This window comes from Hesperophylax consimilis, chromosome 27, assembly GCF_061612785.1.
Source record: "Hesperophylax consimilis isolate HC1 chromosome 27, BYU_Hcon_1.0, whole genome shotgun sequence".
NCBI classification, from domain to species: domain Eukaryota; kingdom Metazoa; phylum Arthropoda; class Insecta; order Trichoptera; family Limnephilidae; genus Hesperophylax; species Hesperophylax consimilis.
The window spans coordinates 15,905,537-15,926,827 of record NC_142862.1 but is presented as its reverse complement, the minus strand read 5'-3'; the positions used below and the strand labels follow the sequence as shown (position 1 = coordinate 15,926,827).

The 21,291-nt window shown below is 32.3% G+C and overlaps 1 protein-coding gene across 1 annotated transcript in view; it reads right to left on the bottom strand.

Moving 5' to 3' along the window:
• LOC149410651 (DC-STAMP domain-containing protein 2-like) overlaps window positions 1-21,291 on the bottom strand; it is an 85,211-nt gene that overhangs the window by 40,625 nt on the left and 23,295 nt on the right. The window contains exon 2 of the mRNA XM_089648302.1: window positions 183-342. The gene's annotated coding sequence lies outside the window, so the exon portion shown is untranslated. The remainder of the gene's footprint in view (window positions 1-182; window positions 343-21,291) is intronic.

Below are 21,291 nucleotides of genomic sequence, written 5' to 3'. Positions count from 1 at the left end.
CAATAAAAAAATAAAAAATAAATTTAAAAAAATAATCATAGCACGTGGCGAATAGTTTAAAACTCTTGTTCTAATTCTAACTCTTGCCTAACTTCCAGAAATTTCGCGTCGTTATGTGAACATGGTTAATGTATGAGTAAATGTAATAACATGACTTCCCACGGCTTATTAGTTATACTCACTTATCTTAGTGACGACTGTGGTCAGTTCTTGCAATGGTTGTAGCAGTACTTTAACTTCATCTTTTATAATTTGAACGATCCTCTGAACTTCTTTCTTGAACGCGATGAACGGCGCCTCTATAGCATGCTTTATTTGTTCAAACCTATTCTTCAATAGTTCCTGCAATTAGAAAAACACCATTCTGTTATTATAATTCCACTATTTGACAAGTGCTTTATTATATTTGATCTATTAACATGCAGAATGTTCTGATGTTCAAGTAAGCCGTTATGAAAATCAAATGTAAAAGCGTTGTCAGAAAAGACCGACAATAAATAGTTAAAGACAACGTAACAAGGAGGCTGCACATTGTAGAAATAATTAATCAATTAGCATTACGCCATTTCTCCGCAGGGCTTGTAGAGAGAATAAAATTCCAAGCCACACAACTCTGTCATGGAACGCACTTCTTGTTTCATTCAAATTTATGCAACGTCTCATGCATACCATCCTTTGTTTGGTTCAATTGACTGTATTGTTCCTAGGGTTTCCTCGACTACTTCTTCTATTTACTTGCACGTCTAATATTCTTCCAACACCTTCTCCTGTTCATGTCCAAACTTTAAAGCGGCCTGATATTGTGTTTATATTTCCAAACTCTAAATTTGGTTGTACCACACGGTTTTATTCCACTCGTGCCATAAGAATTAAACTACTTATTTTAATCCAAAGATAAAATGAGTGGTAAACTTACAAGGTTTTCGAAATTAATACAAGGATTTGTACCAATGAAATGTCTGTATGAAATACAGGGTTTTCCAATAAGAGGTGTTATTTTGATATCTAAAGAAACTTTTCCCGTAAAAGATCAATGGTTTCGTTGCTTGTGTGGCACGTAGCGCCGTCTCTTTGAAAGTAAACGTTGTCCAGATCAATACCATCCAATTCCGGCCATAAATATCATTAATCATCTCTCGATAGCGCAATCCATTCACCGTAACTGTTGCTCCAGCCTCATTTTCGAAAAAGTAAAGTCCAATGACTCCGCCGGACCATAAACCGCACCAAACAGTCACACGTTGAGGATAGAGAGGCTTTTCAACAATAACTCTTGGGTTTTCCGAGCCCCAGATGCGATAATTTTGCTTGTTGACGAAGCTACCGAGGTGGAAATGGGCCTCATCACTCAAGATGATTTTTCGATGGAATTCTAATAATTAATAATAGTGAATTTTAATAATTTCAATGCGTTTTTTAAGCGTATATCGTTTCATTTTTATTATTAACATAGTTTTTACTTGTCAAATGTCAAAAAATGACAGCTTCAAAAGTAACATTTACCGAAATAACGGGCTATTCAAAATAATACCTCTTACTGGAAAACCCTATATTTGGCGGGTGATTATAGTGGGTTATAAATGGTGATTAAACATACCTGTACGGAATGATTTGACATAAAAAAATATACGTGGTGTGTAAGTGTATGTGTGTGTCGTCACCAGCTTCCAAGCTAGGGAGGGGGTGCAGCTTAAATTTTATACGAGCAGAGGTGTAGCCGGCGTTGCACAAGTTTATGAACAGGGCCGCGTCTGAGGCCGTGAATCGTAATTTGGAGAAATGAGAACATGTTCAAAAGTTTTAATTAAATAGATTCTAAATATCTCAATTTTCATTTGGGATTGTGTATAGATTAACATATTTTTTTAGTTCGCTAAGTCCATAAATTTTCTAGGTCGAGGGGCAAACCATGAAATTCTTTGGATTTCTATTTTTCGGAGAATCAGAATTCCTACAATATTGAGACGAAAATTCTTGAGTATTTTCTTAAAAGGACATATTTTAGAATTATATACAACATGAACCTTTAAAACATATTATCTTAACTGAATAGTAGCCGATTGGACAAATGCGTCGGATTCCCACACAGACATCGCGAGTTCGAACCACTGCTAGCTAAGTCCCCATATCATTGAAAAAGCAACATTTTCCACTTACATAAAAAAAAAATTTAAAATTCGGAATCTGTATCATTTTAGCAAATAACCGGAAGGTTCTTTGTATTATTTGTAATAATACATAAACCTGTGTCCTCAATGTGTACTATTTTCATAGCATCCCCAAAGATGACATATTCTGCCTTAAGGCAAAGCATGCCAAATCACTGTTTTGATAAATCTTTATTAACAATTGGTGTACATTATGAATACTAAAAAATATGCTTTAGAAAAATTGAAGGTTTTCCTATCATTTCCCTTGAGTAGAATACAAATAAAAAAATAAATTACTCAATAAAAATATAAATGTAAACTACTAAAAAATATATTTTTACAAATGAAATGTATGAACGCATAAAGAAAACAGCTTTTAAAAAACACAGTATTTAACTAAGATTGTCTGTGACAGTTTCACTTGATTAACTTTTTTGCTTTCTTATAAAATTATTTACAAAATAAATAAAAACCGGTTTTGTGCTTTAAATCGAATGTTTCTAGACTCATTTTTAAAATATAAGGTATTCCAAGAATATACAGATTTTTGGCTTGTAGTTTCCTCTTAAAAGGAACTTATTTCCTATCGGGGTCTCCTGTGTGGGTTAATGTTTAAATATAAAATGAAAATCGGTTCCTGGGGCCGACGCTCATAATGTGAACGTGTACCTATCTCTGAATAGTGTTAGCGTCGTGAATATGCGTTGATTAAGTTACCGGTAATGTTTTTTCTTAAATGATGGCAGGGAATCAAAAAATATGACGAGAGTTGTAAGTAACTTCTACAGCATTCAGTCTACATTCACCCTGTGTCTGCTCGTTACGCGATTCACTACTGTACAGCAGATTTAAATAAGAATATTCATTAGCTCGAAGTAAGATATTGAGTGACCTCATTGCAGAGCAAGGCCTCTGCTACCTTGCCGATGTTCCTGAGGGTGTTGAGGGTGGGACCCGTCAGTATGAGCACATAGGCGTAGGCTATCATGGCCGTGCGTCCTTTCTTAGAGCACAGCTGGGGGACCACTAGGCACATGTAGCACCTGGAATAATATCGTTACATTTATAAATAAACCCAGTCGTTTTCGACATTGAAGCCACCGTCTGTATTTAACGCAGGCGTTGCTGGGTAATCAGTAACATCATAAAATTGACAAAGGTTGCCTTCCTTGTGAGTTGACAGAATGGCTATAAGTTGACGTTGATGTGTACGTCTACCTTTCCAGCAGATCATGATCATATTTAGTAATTTATTAACCGACTTACGTCCAAAATAAAATCAGTAACACGAAATTTAAATTTAAATTATAAGAGTAAAGGACAGTACACACAAAGTCAATTAGAATGCGTGCTAAAATTTACTGTTAATTAAAAATTAGTTTTCTAAATACCATTAACTGAAAAATTTACTGCCAGTTGGAACTCAAGGAATAAAAAAACTCCGCCAAAATTGTATATTTGTTACAATATCTTTGTTACAAGTCATTTGTAAGATTTAAGAATTATGCAGAGGCAGCTTCATACTTTAAAATTGATTCACTGAGTTACGTAGGCATCATAAGAATGCACTATTCCTGTGTAAAGTAGTTAACAATAATATTCAATGCCCAGAGTTGCTAAACAAGATTCCATTCAATGTACCTGCGGGTTTAACACGCTTGTGTCCTGTTCAGTGTTGATCAAAGCAAAACGAACTCTAAGCAGAGTTCTTGCCTGAACAGACTATGCAATAATTACATTAGCGTATTATCCAAGGTTGATATTTTCAGTTGCGAACTTACCAAATACCAGTGGTCCATAAAAGAATATTTCTCTGATGGCTTGTGTTAATGTTTATGTCTCTATTGTTTATATTTCTATTACGATTTGATTTATACCTACAACCTCTCTCCAGGCTATAAATGTATTGTTTTGTAAATTTTTCGTTTTATATATTCTTTTGTTTTGTATAAATTTTTTAATTCATATTCCTTTCTCACAAAAATTAAATGACTTATTCCATATTATGTTGTCTCGGTTAAAGTCACAAGGGGGAAATTCATAATTGGTTTTATTTTACTATATAATACTTATGTACAAACTAATTTAATGTAAACTGTCGATTTCCCGAAAATGAATAAATAAATAAAATTCGGGTTCATCTCTCAACAGCTAACCTCCCCTACTGCATTTTTTAGCCAAATCTGTTGAGAGCTATAAAATTTCAACTATGTAACCAAACGTTGGCATTTAGACTTCGAGCTAAACTCCCGTACAGCTTTTTAACAAAAACATTAACACGGCTTCACCCTTTTGGAGACCTAATAAATAATCAATACAAATGAAAATGTTAAAATAAAATCATTTTCAGTTTTTTTTTTACCGAACGATCCATGAGATGATTGAAGATTTTGAAGATCTCCAATAACTCTACATTACATTTACAGTAGGTAGTACCTACATAGGTACATTAAAATTATGTGATATATAATATTTATTAAAATATCTTCCAGAAATATTGGAAAATTTATCTCCGAAAATTGCTCGGAAAATTGTTCGGCAAATTGTATAAAAGTTTTTGAAACTAAGAAAATCCAAGTTTCGACAATTTTAAATCTGACATTTTCTTATCGCGGGTGAAGGGGGTTGGGTCCCATTACCTCGGTGGTAGAGCGGTGCCCCGGCAAGGCAAAATCCTGGGTTCGAGTCCTAGATGTGACCGTATCCTTTTCTGATTTTTCTCTTTCAGATATTCGTTTAAAAATCGCTAATATTGTCTTCAATAATTAAAAATAATATCGCCTATTTTAACCCTCTGACCCAAATGTGCCCACTGTATAATAAGATTGAGTGTGCTGAAGTAGATATTTTCGTCGATAATCTATACAGATTAAAAAATAATGTTCTGCTGTTGCTAAACAATATGTATTTTTTTATTATTATTTTAATATAGATCATATGGGTTACATTGATACATACATATTTTGCAAAATATAATATTTAGGTTCATAATTGGTCATGTATACCTTATCAGAAAAGAGGAGCTCTTGTGCCTGATAAGGGAGTTACGATTCTTACTTAGATTCTATGTTATAATATTATGTTATGTGTAAACTATATATATATATATATTTTTACTATAAGTTTTTTTGGAAAAAAAGTTTGATTTTATTTATTTGTTCTTGTTGGTTCCTAATACAGCGCAATTCGGAAGGGAGATTATTGTAGTTTTTTATAACTTGGTAAATATAATGGTTTTGCATTTGAGTTGTTTTAAAGATTGGCGTAATAAATTGATTTCCATTTCTCATCAGTTTGTAAAATTCTTGATATTTTGTGTTATTTTTTTCTTTACACATTTTTATAATGGAAGTTTGCTTAAATATATCATCAATATTTGGTACTGGAAACAATTTAAAAAGCAATTTTGTTGGGAAAGTAGAGTTTTTTTTAAGTATTACATTTATAATGATTTTTCGCGAGACTTTTACTGAGTTTAGGTTGTTTTTATAAGATCCGCCCCAACCTATGATTCCGTAGATAAGCAGGGAGTGGACAATGTTTAGATAATTATATTATGTATCACTGTAACTCGCTAGTATTATTTGTCATGGTTTGGTTTATTAATTGTACGCAACCTGTATTTAATTGCATTTTTACCTGTATGAATGTGATTTGTAGATTTTTGTCTGTAACTTAACTTTTTTTAACCTAAGTTTTTGTAACCGGATAGTTCTCACTTATGAGAGAGCATCTGTAAAAACCTAGTATAAATAAATAAATAAAGCCATTTCAAGCATTGTTTCAATTCTAAATTATGGTATTACATCAGGGCGATACTGAGAGTATCTGCTATTCTGGAACGTGCCGCAAATAGACAAACAAATAATGAATAATATGTGAAATGACAAATTAATCAAATAAAAGTGTCTTGCGCACACCGGGATTCGAACCCGAGACCTCCAATTATAACTGATAAAATGAATAATAATCCTTTTCCGGTTACTATAATAATTGTTTCTCATTGTTATCTAACTGATACAAAGTGTACTCTGTTACCCACGGATAAATACCTTACTTTAGAGTTGAACGCCAATCCCAAACTGAGAACAAGCCCGAGGAGCAAACAAATCAGCGTGGTTAGATGGATCGACACATGGAGCTGGAAAAACAACAAGGCAAAGAAGAGATACGACAACAAAACACCGAACAGAAAGAACAGGATACCTATCACGAAAAAGCATACAAATCTTCGCGGATACTTAAGCTTTCTCCAACACTTTGCCATACAAATATATGTTTTTTTTCGCGGCAGTGAGTTTATAAATTTTTCACAACATCCGATCTCTTCAACTTCTTCTCCGTGGGCTATTTTAATCGAACGTCTCTTTTCTTTTTCATACGAATTCTTTCTTCTTCTCATCAAACACGCTTTTCGTAGCCTATTCAAATGCGACCACGACATTTTAACGTTTATGTATAGTTGTATAACGATACAAAGTTCTGCCGTTCTGACAGTTATGACTACAGCATTATTTGACAAATGCAATGAAAATATTTGTTTCACTCTAAGGTTCTCTATTTAATTTTTTTTAAATGGGTATGTCAGAAAATCGTTACCTGCTTATCCATGTGTTCTTGCTGGTGACCGGATAAATCCTCTAAATGATAATTCATCACATCTTTAAAAAGTTATATAAAGTCATGGAAAGTGATGAAACTAAAACTTTATTAATTGGGTGAAGTAGGTTAGGTTATGTTAGGTTTAAATTATTTTTTTCATCGTTTTTAACGACTTTATATCAGTTTTTAAAGGTGTGTTAAATAGTCACTGTGTTGAGTTATCATGGAACCGTTCTTGCAATGTGGGATTTTAAGATATTTTTAAATATGAATTTAAATATATATACAAAGATACCAACATGGATAGTTGGTATTTATAGAACGATCTGTTCTAACGATTTGGCTCTGGACGGTCCCTGCGATAGTCTCCAGTACTTCTGCAGTCGGTTGTAAGGCGAGCTGCTTTTCTTGAAGTCCTTCGTATCTTTGCGCAGTGATACGCACAGAGATAGATGGATGTTGCGAGATGGTTGTTATTAAAAACACTTGTGTTTTAATAGATTGATTTATTGCGTTTAATTCAGATGTTTTTGCAAAGATTTGAGTTGTGAGCTAAGAGGCTTCAAGGTGTAGAATGTTAACTCAAAGGCTTTTAGATCTCGAATGAAAGCGAATTTTGTAAAAGGTAATGATACAATAATCACAATGATTTGCAAATTTTAACCCAAACCCGTTGTTTTTACATAAAAATACATAGACACAACGGAGCATAGACAGACAATACATAGAAAAGATGACAAGAAAGGTGACACACAGACACGAATTTGATGTAAAGGATTCTACACATGGAGATAAGAAAAGTGAAGTTAATTTTAAATGATAAATACGAAAACATGAAATTAAATATTTAATCACACAACACAAAACTCAGCAAGCCCTACTGTGGAATTATCTGTCGACTTTTGTATTTTCCCCAATATGGGTCTTTTAAAGACCATCTTTAGTCCTTAAATCAATCCTCAATACAGCAACCCCAAACACAAAATGGACCCAGAGGTTTTCCTTATGACATCTAGTATTGAGGTTATTTATATTTGTATTGTATAAATTATAAAATATAATATTGGATTAAAAAAATTACAAAGAATAAATACCAGCCATCCAATAACGATGTATAAAAATAACAGTGATGATTCTGACTACCCACTAAGAACTGCTTTTTGCACCTTTAGTGGTGGGTTAATTACTGTAGCTCCTGATCCCCCAGCCAATAATACTGTAGGTTAGTTAGATGAAGTTACGCAGCCCATAATACTATGGTCAGTTAGATGAAGTAATACTGCCCATAATACTGTAAGTTAGTTAGATGAAATTACGCTGCCCATAATACTGTAGGTTAGTTAGATGAAGTTACGCAGCCCATAATACTGTAAGTTAGTTAGATGAAATTACGCTGCCCGTAATACTGTAGGTTAGTTAGATGAAATTACGCTGCCCATAATACTGTAGGTTAGTTAGATGAAGTTATGCTGCCCATAATACTGTAGGTTAGTTAGATGAAGTTATACTGCCCATAATAATAATAAAAATAATAATAATAAGTGTTTTATTATCTTTTTTTTTGTGTAGCAAATAGATATAATGATATCCTCACTGGGATCTCCCGTGCTGAGGATTTCATTTTCATATTATGTATAATTTAATTTTAAGAAAATTAATATTACATCAAAGTTACAAATAAATTTAATTATGAACAAATATCATGCAATATATATATATATATATATATATTTTTTAATAATTTTAAAATAAGTAAGATGTTTTTTGATATATATATATATCAAAAAACTATATATAACTATATATATATGAAGTGTTTTTTGATATAGTTATATATATGAAATGTTTTTTGGTATAGATCAGTTGATTCTGTTTTAGTCTGTGTTTCATTTCAGTAAATTTTCTATTTCAGATCTTCCTATGTTAAGTATCCAGCTTTTTATTTCAGATTTAAATGTTAAAGTGTTGAGGTTTTTGAGTGTGAGTGGTGTTTTGTTGTAGAGTTTAAAACTATGATATAAGAAGCTTTTTTGCCCAAAAGTTGTATTAGTAATTATTTGTTGGATAAGTTTTTGATCATGAGATCTAGTGTTTCTATTGTACGTGTTTGTTGTTATTTCTTGTGTTTTGTGCTTATGAATGTAAATGAGTATAGTTTTAGAATATAGTTGTTTAATTGACATGATGTTAAGATTGGTGAAGATTTCGTTAGTGCTATTTCTTACAGGAACTTTCAGTATAATTTTCATTATGGCTTTTTGAGATTTAATAAGTGGATTTAGTATGTTTTTATTTGCACTGCCCCATCCGATAATACCGTATTCTAACAGTGATTGGCAGAGAGCCATGTAGATTTTGATTAAGTCTTTTTTAATGAGCACATTCCTGATAGTTTTGAAAAAATAACTTAGTTTTTTAATTTTATTATATAAATAGCTAATGTGATTGGTAATAATAATAATAATACTGTAGGTTAGTTAGATGAAGTTATGCTGTCCATAAAACTGTAGCTTAGTTAGATGAAATTACGCTGCCCATAATACTGTAGGTTAGTTAGATGAAATTACGCTGCCCATAATACTGTAGGTTAGTTAGATGAAATTACGCTGCCCATAATACTGTAGGTTAGTTAGATGAAGTGATGCTGCCCATAATACTGTAGGTTAGTTAGATGAAGTTACGCTTCCTATAATACTGTAGGTTTTTTTTTAAATTTAAATCTTGTTTATTTCATCAAAAAAAATTACAGAATATATAATATTTCATTAGTAAGTAAAATACCTATATGTAAGTTAGTAACAATGACATAGTTGAAAAACTAATGTTACAATATTAGAACAGTTTCTAATAGAAGAAAAAGTAAATATGTATGAGTGTTATATAGATATAGCATAATATACTATATTTTAAGTTGTGTTAATTATTTCTAGCATTTTGTCTATGGTTTACTTATAGATGTTTAATATAGGTTCCTATACAGCAATACATTATTTTAGGTTACATTTTTATTAACATATACACAATACAAATACAGCAAGTTTTAGCACAATACATACTATAATAACTATCAATGACAAGGCGTTTGGGTGAGGGCACCAGTATATGCTCGATCATTTGAATAAATCCAAATTTTAAATTTTTTTTTAAACTCTTTCTGTGTTTGACTCAGGTTAATATTTTTTGGGAGGAGGTTACTTAGATGAAGTTACGCAGCCCATAATACTGTAGGTTAGTTAGATAGCTAGAACCTATTTGTCTTAAATTTATATTATTCAAAACATTTCTTAAAGCATCGATATGTACATTAGTTTTTAAAGATTTTCAATCTACAAGTACATCTAAATTTAATTTTAAAATGTGAACACGATCTAGTGCATCACAGGTCACAGGAACAAATACCTACTTGAAGGTCTTGAAGGGAATGCAATATTCTATTAATTAGAAGATTTAATTTAAGTTTTCTCGATGCGATCGTATCTTTTTCTGATTTTTCTGTTCGAATTTTTGTTTAAGAATCGAAAATATTGTCTTCAATAATTAAATATTAAAATTTGAGGTTTTACTCATTAAGTTATTCCAAGAACAAATAAATAAAATGTGTTTTTGAACAAAAAACCATGTAGAAAAAATAGTTTTAGCCACTGGAGCGTTCTGCTATATAATCACTCAAAAAATTAAATCTCCGAATTTTAATATCAAGACATGTAAACTGCATATAGAGCTAAAGAGACATTGAATGCATCTACATTTGATCATTTATTGCAAATTTTTAGGATTCATGAAATAATTATTAAGTAGTCGTAAAATTTACTAAGCATGAATTCTGCTTTTTATTTACTTTAAAATTGCTGTTTGTTGTACCTACTTGGAGCAATATAAAATATTATGACTTCCATAATATTTTACATTGGCCTAGTCGATAAGAACTACTATAAATTTATATTCTAACATGAATTTTTCAATATGTAAACACACGATTTGTAAGAAAAAATATTTCAATAATTTCGGCTCATGGAATGTCAATTACGAATAAGTCGGAAGAGATGCGATACATCTTTTGTTAGAGCGTGAAACTACTAAGTTAGCCTTTGAAATAATTCCAAAAAATTATTTAAAATATCTCTTCAAATTGCCAACACTTCATTATTCAATTAAAAAATTAAACAAAAAAAACTAATTGCATAGGTCTTTGTTCCTGTGATCTGTGATGCACTAGACCGTGTTCACATTGTTAAATTAAATTTAGATGTATTTGTAGATTGAAAATCAAAAATCCCATTAAATATCAATATAGCATCAACAACAATTTCCTAAAAAGAGTCGAACAAATTAATGACCTTGGTATATTATTTGACAGTAAATTAACTTTTGTTCCTCATATAAATGAAATAACCAACAAGGCCATGAAATGGCTGGGGTTCATTCTGAGGACGACAAAAGAATTTAAAACAATTAATTCCTTCAAATTGCTTTATACTGGGTTGGTAAGAAGTAATTTGGAGTACAACTCAACAATCTGGGCTCCATTTCATAAGACTCATCAGTAAAAAATCGAAAGAGTACCTACAACATAAGTTTCAAAGGTTTATGAATTACAAACTTGGAATACCAATCGAAGAACTTAATTATACATGTCTAATGGAATTACTAAACCTAAGCGATTTAACTACAAGACGCACAGTGAGTGACTTAGTTTGCCTTTTCAATATATCAAATGGCAACCTGGACGCCCTCGATTTAACGAGCTTAATTAATTTGCGTATACCTACCCGAGATACCCGTTTAAATGCTCTACATTTTGTTACCAAATCTGCCAATAATTACTTCGTAAACTCTCCAATTCAAAGACTTCATACACTTGGAAACAAATGTAGTTCAATCGATGTCTATCATTTCCAATCGGTTTCCAAATTTAAAACCAATCTATTAGAACTTTTAAAATAAAACAATAAACAATAGCTATTGCACCTCTTATTGAATTATTTTCTCAATATTGACATTAATAATAGGTGTCGTTTTCTTGCAATTACTAACTAACTAACTAACTAACTAACCATCACGCCGTTTCCCCGCAGGGGTAGGCAGAGAGGACGGACCGCCAAACAACTCGGTCTTGGCACACACTCCTATTATTATTTCACATGTAATTACTGTAATCATTTAGCAAAAATTTTACATTATTTTTATTTAATTATCAATTTACGAACTGGCTGGCTTATGGAGCCCGCTAGTTCGTGAATAGATGTTTAAATGAATGAATACATTTTAATATATATACACTAGCTTTAATTTGTCGCATAGATTATATGTTAATACAACTACTACCTAGTATGTACATATAAACTTAACATTTTTATAAATATTTTCGTCTTTATACCTTAGAATTAGGCAAATTCTTATTTTCTTACAACAGGCTTATACCTACAAACTATCATGTTTAGATTTGCTTTTTGCTTGGTTTCATATGTCAAATGGTGAATGTTATATTATTGCTTTACTATTCTTATTTATAATCTTCACAATATTTTTTTTTATATAAACTATGTAAAATGGCTGACCGATCGCCCTCGATTTAGCAGGCCACGACAACCTGTCAAACGCAGTATATTTGTTAACAATACTGCCAACTCAAAGGCCTCATACACTATGTGTCGTATGGTATCATGTTACTGCTGCCATTACATAGCATTTACATATAAACTTTAGATTTCTTATTGACTAATTTAAGTCTGTATAACTTAGGAGTAGGAAAATTCTTATTCTTATTTTTGTACAACAGGTTTATACCTACAAATAATTATTGTATGCATTTACTATTTACTTGCTGTTATAATATGTCAAATGGATATGATTATAGGTATTTTTACTATTACTTTTGTGAACTTACAATCTTCAGAATATTATTTTTTATGAACTACCTATGTATGTAAAAGCCCAATGGGCGTATAAATAAATAATAATCCTACAGTATTATGGGCAGCATAACTTCATCTAACTAACCTACAGTATTATGGGCTGCGTAACGTCATCTAACTAACCTACAGTATTATGGGCAGCGTAACTTCATCTAACTAACCTACAGTATTATGGGCAGCATAACTTCATCTAACTAATCTACAGTATTATTGGCTGGGGGGATCAGGAGCTACAGTAATCAACCCACCACTAATTGCGCAGAAAGCAGTTCGTAGTGGGTAGTCAGAGTCATCACTAATATACATTTCAGGAATCCTGGTGAATTGATCCATGTTTAAAGATTTTAATGCTCTAAACGTGCGACAAAGTTTCAATAAAAAGTCGTAACTAACTAATGTGCACAAAAATAAATAATATAATATTAGTAAAATCGAACACACATATGAAACCAGATAGCAGCCGTAGCAGAAATGATTTGACAATCCCATCGAGTGTTACCACAATGTACCAAAAAAACACATTCACTGGACGCTGGATCTATATTATCTCCACCAATTCAGAATATCTAATGGATTGATATCTTGGAATTACTCGTACTAGGAATGATGGTCTCGAAAGGATGTAATGAAAAAATTCTCGAAAGAACATTTGTGAGAATAAAATAAGGTTTATAGCAAAAACCCGGGCCTTGGAGTCGAAATGTCAGATGTATTTATTTTTAATATCAACGGTATAAAATATCCCATGTACAGTAAATTATAAACAGTGAAATCAGAAATTATACAATTAACAGAAACTCTAGATGGAAATAAAAAGTTAGAGATACAAGTACATGCAAAACTTATAGGTTAGTGGTCAGTTACGACCGGTCAGTGGTTGAGTGGGCATAGCGCTTGGGTCTCACCCGAGCGTCGCGTGTTCGATTCCTCGGCTGGCTAAGTCCTCCATCACAACACAAGCAACATTTTCGGATTTCTGTGGTGGTAGTAGGAGATTTTCAAACATTGTTGGGTTATTTGTAACCCGGGAATGTTTGTCTTTCTTTTTTTTTTTTTTTTAAAAAAAAAAAAAAAAAGGTACACTAGGTTAGATTAGTATTGATTGAAATATATTATAGTATAGATACATGATATAATATATTACAATAGCTAAAATGTATGCATTTATTTTCAGGTTTTGGTTGAAAGTAGGTAAGTGCCAATCAAGCTGTTGGTTCACCTTATTGACTATTTTTATTGACCCAAGTTTCCTCAGTTGCCCCAGGCAGTTCATTTTATATACATATTTATTTGACTTTTTACGTAAGTATGAGTAGACTTACATTTTATTGATCATGATTTAAAAGATATGATATTAAAGCCTTTTTGTACCTAGCTTCTGTGCAGTTAAACAGATCCGCTACATCTGCGTACCTATTACTAATTTCATGTAATCTAGGTACAAGCGAGTGTTTGAAATGTTCAGTCTTAGAATTGTTACAATTAAAGAGGGTTTTAGAACGAGTAGCTCTTATGGGTACCTACATGAAATTCAATGAGGTTAATTAAATCAAGGCTGTCTACACTACCATTTACAAATTTAAACATAAATATGAAGTCGGATATAATTCTTCGATCTGAGAGTTTTAATAAATTTATTTTTTTCATTAAGTAATTATAGTTTGTACGTTCAATGGGAATACCGAGTTTAAAGTTAATTTGTCTTAGGAATTTGTGTTGAATTTTTTCTTTTGAATCTGAATGTATTTTATAATGTGGGGACCAGATCGAGGAGTTATATTCGACTTGACTTCGAACTAAAGATGTATACAAAAATTTCAAGGTTTAAATATTTCTGAAGCCTCTGGGTTTTGAAGAATGAATCCAAGCATTTTCATTCCCTTATTGTTAATTGAGTTTATGTGAGATATAAAGTTTAATTTAGAGTCGAAAATGATGCCCAGGTCATTTAATATGGTTGAGTTATTAAGTTCATATGAATAAAAAATTGGTTGACTTATTTTGTAAAATCTTATTGATTCTATTACGAAGTCACAATGTCACCGAATTAACTCAAATTGGATTTATGCTAAGAAAGGTGGTCTCGTGAGGATTCATACCACATTTTTATAGTGAGACTTCTGGCTTAAAACCTTTGTATTTTTTTTCTATAACCTTGTTTCTTATAGCCTCATAGGTATTTTACCTAGTTTTTTTTATTACAACCATCAGTTTTTTTCAATAATAGGTATTTCATGACACTTTTATTTTTAGTATGGACATGGTATACATTTACGACTCTTCAAATAGAGAATGTAACACGATATTCGTTCACGATTTAGATAAGTGTGTTTTATCGATATCTTTGGATACTGTCAAAGCATACCTAGAAATTTCGACTTATTTCTACTACTGAGAGTTCAATCAGCAACGTTTTCCAGTAGAGTATAGTTAGCAACAAATCAAACCTTTTTTTCCTGATTCGAGTAAGCATCATGTTTTATTGTGTGGATATTATATTTTCTATCAATGGTTTTCTCGGTGTTCTTTATAAATATTTTTTTATTTATTTATTACAAAATAACATAACATTTTAAATTATAACACTGTGCAAAACTATATTATGTTTTTTCATAATTATTTTACTAATCCATTAGGTGAGCTTCAGTAGCTCGTGTTTATGGGAGGAGTATTTGCATACAAAAAAAAAATGATGCTTGCTAGGCGATGTGTTAACAATATTCAGACTCATTAAATATCTACAAACATTTTCAAATACAAATTAACATAATTCTTGATTAAATTAACACTTTGGGTTGGGTTATGTCATGTTTCCAAAATATTTCATGTAAAGACCATCTATCGTATCATAACCTACTTTTCCAAATAATTTCAACTTTGTACAAAAAAAATTACATATATATACATTTCATTGGCCGAATAATACTGTACTCCAAAATTACTTTTTCTAAAAACACAGAAAAAATTATAAAAAAGATGCCAAAAAATCTCATTATTTATTTTTTATTTTATTTTATATTATAAAAACAAACAGTACATGATTTACAGAGATGGAACAATATACAGGAATAAAATACTTCATGTTGAGTACCTATGATATGTTTCCTTGTCATTACAAGTGGTATGTTTATTCCTTAACTACCAGGTGACGTGTGTAGTATATAGGAATGTGTGTAATGTATGTGTGAGTGTTTGTGTGTGTGTGTCTGTATGTATGCGCATTGAACAGTTTAAATTATTGACATGATGCCACGTTTGAATTTGGGCAGTGAATCCGAAAAAATGTCAATGTTAGAGTTTAGACAAATATTATTTAGAGTATGAAGAGCTCGGTTAATTGTCGAATTAGATGCTCCATTTGTTTTATAATTAAGCGTGTGGAATAGCACTGTATGTCGTGTACATACGTCTCAAAGGTATGTTGAAGTTATTTAAAAATACGAAACTTCCTAAACACAGTTTTCCGTACAAATGTATACAACTCAAATAATTATAAAATATACACGTTGATGAGCATTATTTTCTTAACCAACGATGTTATTGTGATGCAAATGACATGTAAAAAGCAGTAATTGTTGAATGAAACACTAACATATATTGAATATTTTCTCGGGTAAGAAATAAGCCCCCATAGCTCAGTGGTCAGAGCTTTCGACCGGAAATCGAATGGACACGGGTTCGAGTCCCGTTGGCGTCATGTATTTTTTATCAGGAGATTTTTTCAATGTGGATGAGTGTTTCAGGCGAACAATTATTGCTTATAAAAATAATGATCTATGTTATTACTAACTATATATGGAGATAATATACAGTGCAATACTTACCTGGTAGGTCACTTGAGATTAACATTAACTAATTGTTTATTAGCGAAATTTAGATACAGAATTTGGGACATAATTGGATATAACTGGACTTTCTCTCAGGAAAGGTTTATTCAATTTAAGAGTATGACAGCTAAAAAAGGTAAGTTTTTAGTTTAGACATGAATTCTGTTGGACTTGTTATGGATTTTAGTTCTGAAGGGAGTTTATTCCAAGCCTTCGGCCCAGATACTCCGAAAATATTCGTAATTAGATGATATCTCTCAGGACATCAATTATATGTTATGTTTTACTAGCTGTCGTGTACCCGTTGTTGTTCGGGGTTATGATTGGCTTGGGGTAAAGTTTTTAGGTTGAAAATCCAAGTGTACCTACATGAAGACTGGGTGCATTTTTATTGTGGAAATAACATTATTGTATTGTAATAAGTGTTTGGTTCACTTCAACATGCTCCTTGGGCATCCTCAACTTCTCGTCCCACTCACTTCCACGTCATACATTCTCCTTACCCCCCTTTTTTTGTTCATCGCAAACACCCATAGACATATGAATATTAGTAGACCTGCCCTAAGTGATTAAAAGCGTATTATCCCCACTCCCCATACCGGTTCCATTGGAGCCGGCTGTGATCGCGTATGGCCTCAAGTGAAATTTGAAAACGTGACGTCATCATTCTTGTGCGAATTATGGTCGAGGCATCATCGGTTCATTTTACGAAATAACATGGCAAAATGTTGACTTGTACTATGAAAACTTGTAAAAATAGATGTGAAAAAGAGAATAAACCCAATTGTCGTATTACATTCCATATATAAGCATTATTTTACTTTATTTTAAGCATATTCACATCGTATAATATAGATCAGTTTTAGAAACATATACTATCACATCGAGAAACGTCTGGACGCGAAACACAAAGCTGGTTGGTTGCTGGGAAGTAGATTATGAACATTTATAAAAGTGTCTTAACTAAATACTTAAACGAAATATTCGACTCTGAAAATGGAACCGAATTTTTTTGCCGAATTTGGACTTCGCAAATTTGTTCATAACGTGGCGAGTAATTTGCGCTCCCATGTAAAAATGTCTATTCATTCAAAAGCAGATTTTACTTTTAAGAAGTAAATGGTGATATTATAATGCGAGATGCCTATTTACTGTCAGATTGATTTATTGACGAATCACAGTCAGCCTTACCCCCTTCGTTCTTCAACAGTTGATTTTACCCCTCGCCATTATCTTCTCGTCTATTAATTCCTATGTCTGTGCAAACACCATATTTTACCACAAATAAGTATTTGATTCATTTGATTGTGCCATTTTTTTATTGGGCGTTCCCGATTTCTTCAACCATTACTTTCATGTCACGAGTATATTCTCCTTACTCCTCTTCACATTCATTACTTACTTCTTATTTTATCACAAATAATTATTTGATTCATGTCTTCTTCGGGCGTCCCCTACTATTTCTACCGTTCACCACTGTATACCATATTATTACTTATTACCATATTATTATCTCATTCCAGTGCAGAGATAATGTGTTAAGTCTTTCACGGGCGTCCCCGAATTCTTCTACCATTTAACCACTCTCTAAACACTCCCGACACTAATAAGAACAAACGTTGAAATTTTCAGCGACATAAGTCCTGTAATTTTTGAGTCTATAGGAGACAGACAAAAAAAAACAAAACAAACAAACATTCATTTTTATATTTTTTCTATACAGGGTGTATCGGCACTAACCCGACAAACTTTAACCAGCTATTCCTTAGCACATTTGGAGTAAAAAATGTTATGTGCACTTTGCTGTCCGGTAACGTTTTTTTTTAATAAAAAATTAATTAAACATATTTTCACCACATGTCACCACTGTTTTATCCTTTGTCAAAATTTGAAAGCAACATCGCAACTCTCGCGTGTTGCTGCGAACGAAGCCCGTATTACATAATCCAGTACCAGAAAAGAAATATTTTATTTAACAATAATGATTATTCACATTTTTCGTATGCGAATCACTGATTGTCTTCTTGTATTGTACACATCAGTTTTATTTTTGTATCTAAATTGTTTCACCTCTGGAATGCTTTGGTTTCACCTCTTACGCGTTTCACGTATTAAATAGTCTAATTTTGAAACTAAGAAACTAATTAGTAGATTTCCTGAATTTATAATCGAAGTCCAATAATTCTGAGCACTTTTAAAAACAATTTTCCTCACTTAGGTACTTATCAATAATAATAATTGGATTATTTGAACAGCGCCGTTGTTTTTTAAATCACCGTAAGTGCTCTGTCAAAATGTTACTTGCTAGGCTATCCTACAACGTATATTTTTTAATAAATTTAGTTATTTACAACTTCGCGGAATGTGATTTATGAATATTATTGCTTATGTTAAAAGCCTTCCAGAATTACCGGAATATAACGAGCAGCTTGACACACTTAAGTTTATTTCCACTAATTTGAAGGTACAAAGAATGTATAGTTTTAAAAAAAATCCCGATGAATCAAAAAACGGTTCATATAAAACTGCTGCGCAACACACTGAGACAAAGGAAAGCACTCACACAAACGTCATGACTGCATTGGATTGACCACCTGCAAATGAATGCTGCCAGATTGCTAATTTATTTAAACAATAATTATTAAATTTTATTTAAAATATCGCAATTTTTTTAAAAAATCGACAATAAATTACAACTATAATTTAAAAAAAATATTCTTAACCCCACGCTTTTTCGTAATTGATTAATTAATTCAGAATTTAAACGTTGCTTGAAATGACTAGCCGTATTTGGTGACCAGATCTGAATATCCAGGTTCAGAATTTAAACGTTGCTTGAAATGACTAGCCGTATTTGGTGACCAGATCTGAATATCCAGGTTTAGAATTTAAACGTTGCTTGAAATGACTAGCCGTATTTGGTGACCAGATCTGAATATCCAGGTTCAGAATTTAAACGTTGCTTGAAATGACTAGCCGTATTTGGTGACCAGATCTGAATATCCAGGTTTAGAATTTAAACGTTGCTTGAAATGACTAGCCGTATTTGGTGACCAGATCTGAATATCCAGGTTCAGAATTTAAACGTTGCTTGAAATGACTAGCCGTATTTGGTGACCAGATCTGAATATCCAGGTTTAGAATTTAAACGTTACTTGAAATGACTAGCCGTATTTGGTGACCAGATCTGAATATCCAGGTTCAGAATTTAAACGTTGCTTGAAATGACTAGCCGTATTTGGTGACCAGATCTGAATATCCAGGTTTAGAATTTAAACGTTGCTTGAAATGACTAGCCGTATTTGGTGACCAGATCTGAATATCCAGGTACTTCCTCACCTTCCACTCCTTCCCTTAGCCATAAAACTTACCCCAATTCAACATAAAAATTGTTTAAATTATCGGATGTAATGAAATGCATAATAATTAGACCCCAAAATACTTAATTATTCAGGGAAATAAACCCCTGAGTCATCAGTTGGAAATACCAACGACATTAAGTGAAATTAACAATGCAATAATCCTATTATTGCATTGTTTAAAATTTCACTTAATTATTAGCATTAGCAAATAATATTGGGATTAGCAAATAATAATTTACGACAATTTACTCGGAAATCAATAAAGCCAGAATAATAAAAAAAGAAAGTTATCACTTACGTCGTCTGTAAGTGGCTTTACCAAAGTTTGATAATGCCGTCAGAAGGTGAAACAGCTGTCACGCGTAATAATAATTACAACTAGCAGAACTTGTTTATAAACACACTGTTTTTATAAATTTTTTAATAAGACTGTTAAAATAAAAAAAATCTCTAAATTGAAATGGAGTTCTACAAACTAAACTTAAAATCAAATAAATTTATTGCGAAGGTTCAAAGTACTGTACTGTAATATTATATTAAATAATTTTTACGTGTTTAATTATTGTTTAAAGTCAGATTAAAGCGATTAAAAAACCCACCTGGCAATTCTTATTCGAGTTTCGTTGTTTTTACGTATTGGCGCGCTTACAAGCATCAGTCGTCTCATTTTTAACCATTAATATTTAGTGTGTAGGAAAGAGAGAAGACGCTTTTCGACACACTTGTCGAAAAACTTGTTGAATGCCGACGGGCATACTCTTCTACAGATTTTATTAAATATTGATATGTAGGTAATATTGATGTGTAAATGAATGACATTGTGAGAATTTTACCAATAAATAATAAATGAAAATGCGGACATGTAGTTTATGTTAATTTTTTTATTGGAGCATTTGTTCGAAGTGACTACCATTATTTTCGATGCAAGCGTGTAGTCTTGTTATATTTTGATTATTTAAGTTTGCAGGATTTGCTTTAATTTCTGCAGCGGCTTCCATCACTCGTTCGAGCAGTTGCTCTCTTGAGGCTATTGGCTTAGCATACACTTTTTCCTTGAGAGCCCCCCACAGGTAGTAATCCAGGGGGGTCAGGTCGGGTGATCTTGGTGGCCAAGCAATGGCCGGACTTCCACGGCCTATCCAACGACCAGGAAACTCGACATCCAAGTAGTTCCGCACGGCAATCGAATAGTGTGGTGGGGCTCCATCGTGCTGGAACCACATTCTCCGTAGTAATTCGAGGTTCACATCTTCCAGAATCTCGCCCAGTTGCACTTGTAAGAACTCCAAATACATCGGTCCATTTAGTCTGGGAGGCAACTCGATTGGACCGAGTATTTGATTTCCCAGGATTCCTGCCCACATGTTGATGGAAAATCTGTCCTGGCTCGACGACTCCCGAACAAGCTTGGGGTTTTGTTCAGCCCAATGGTGCA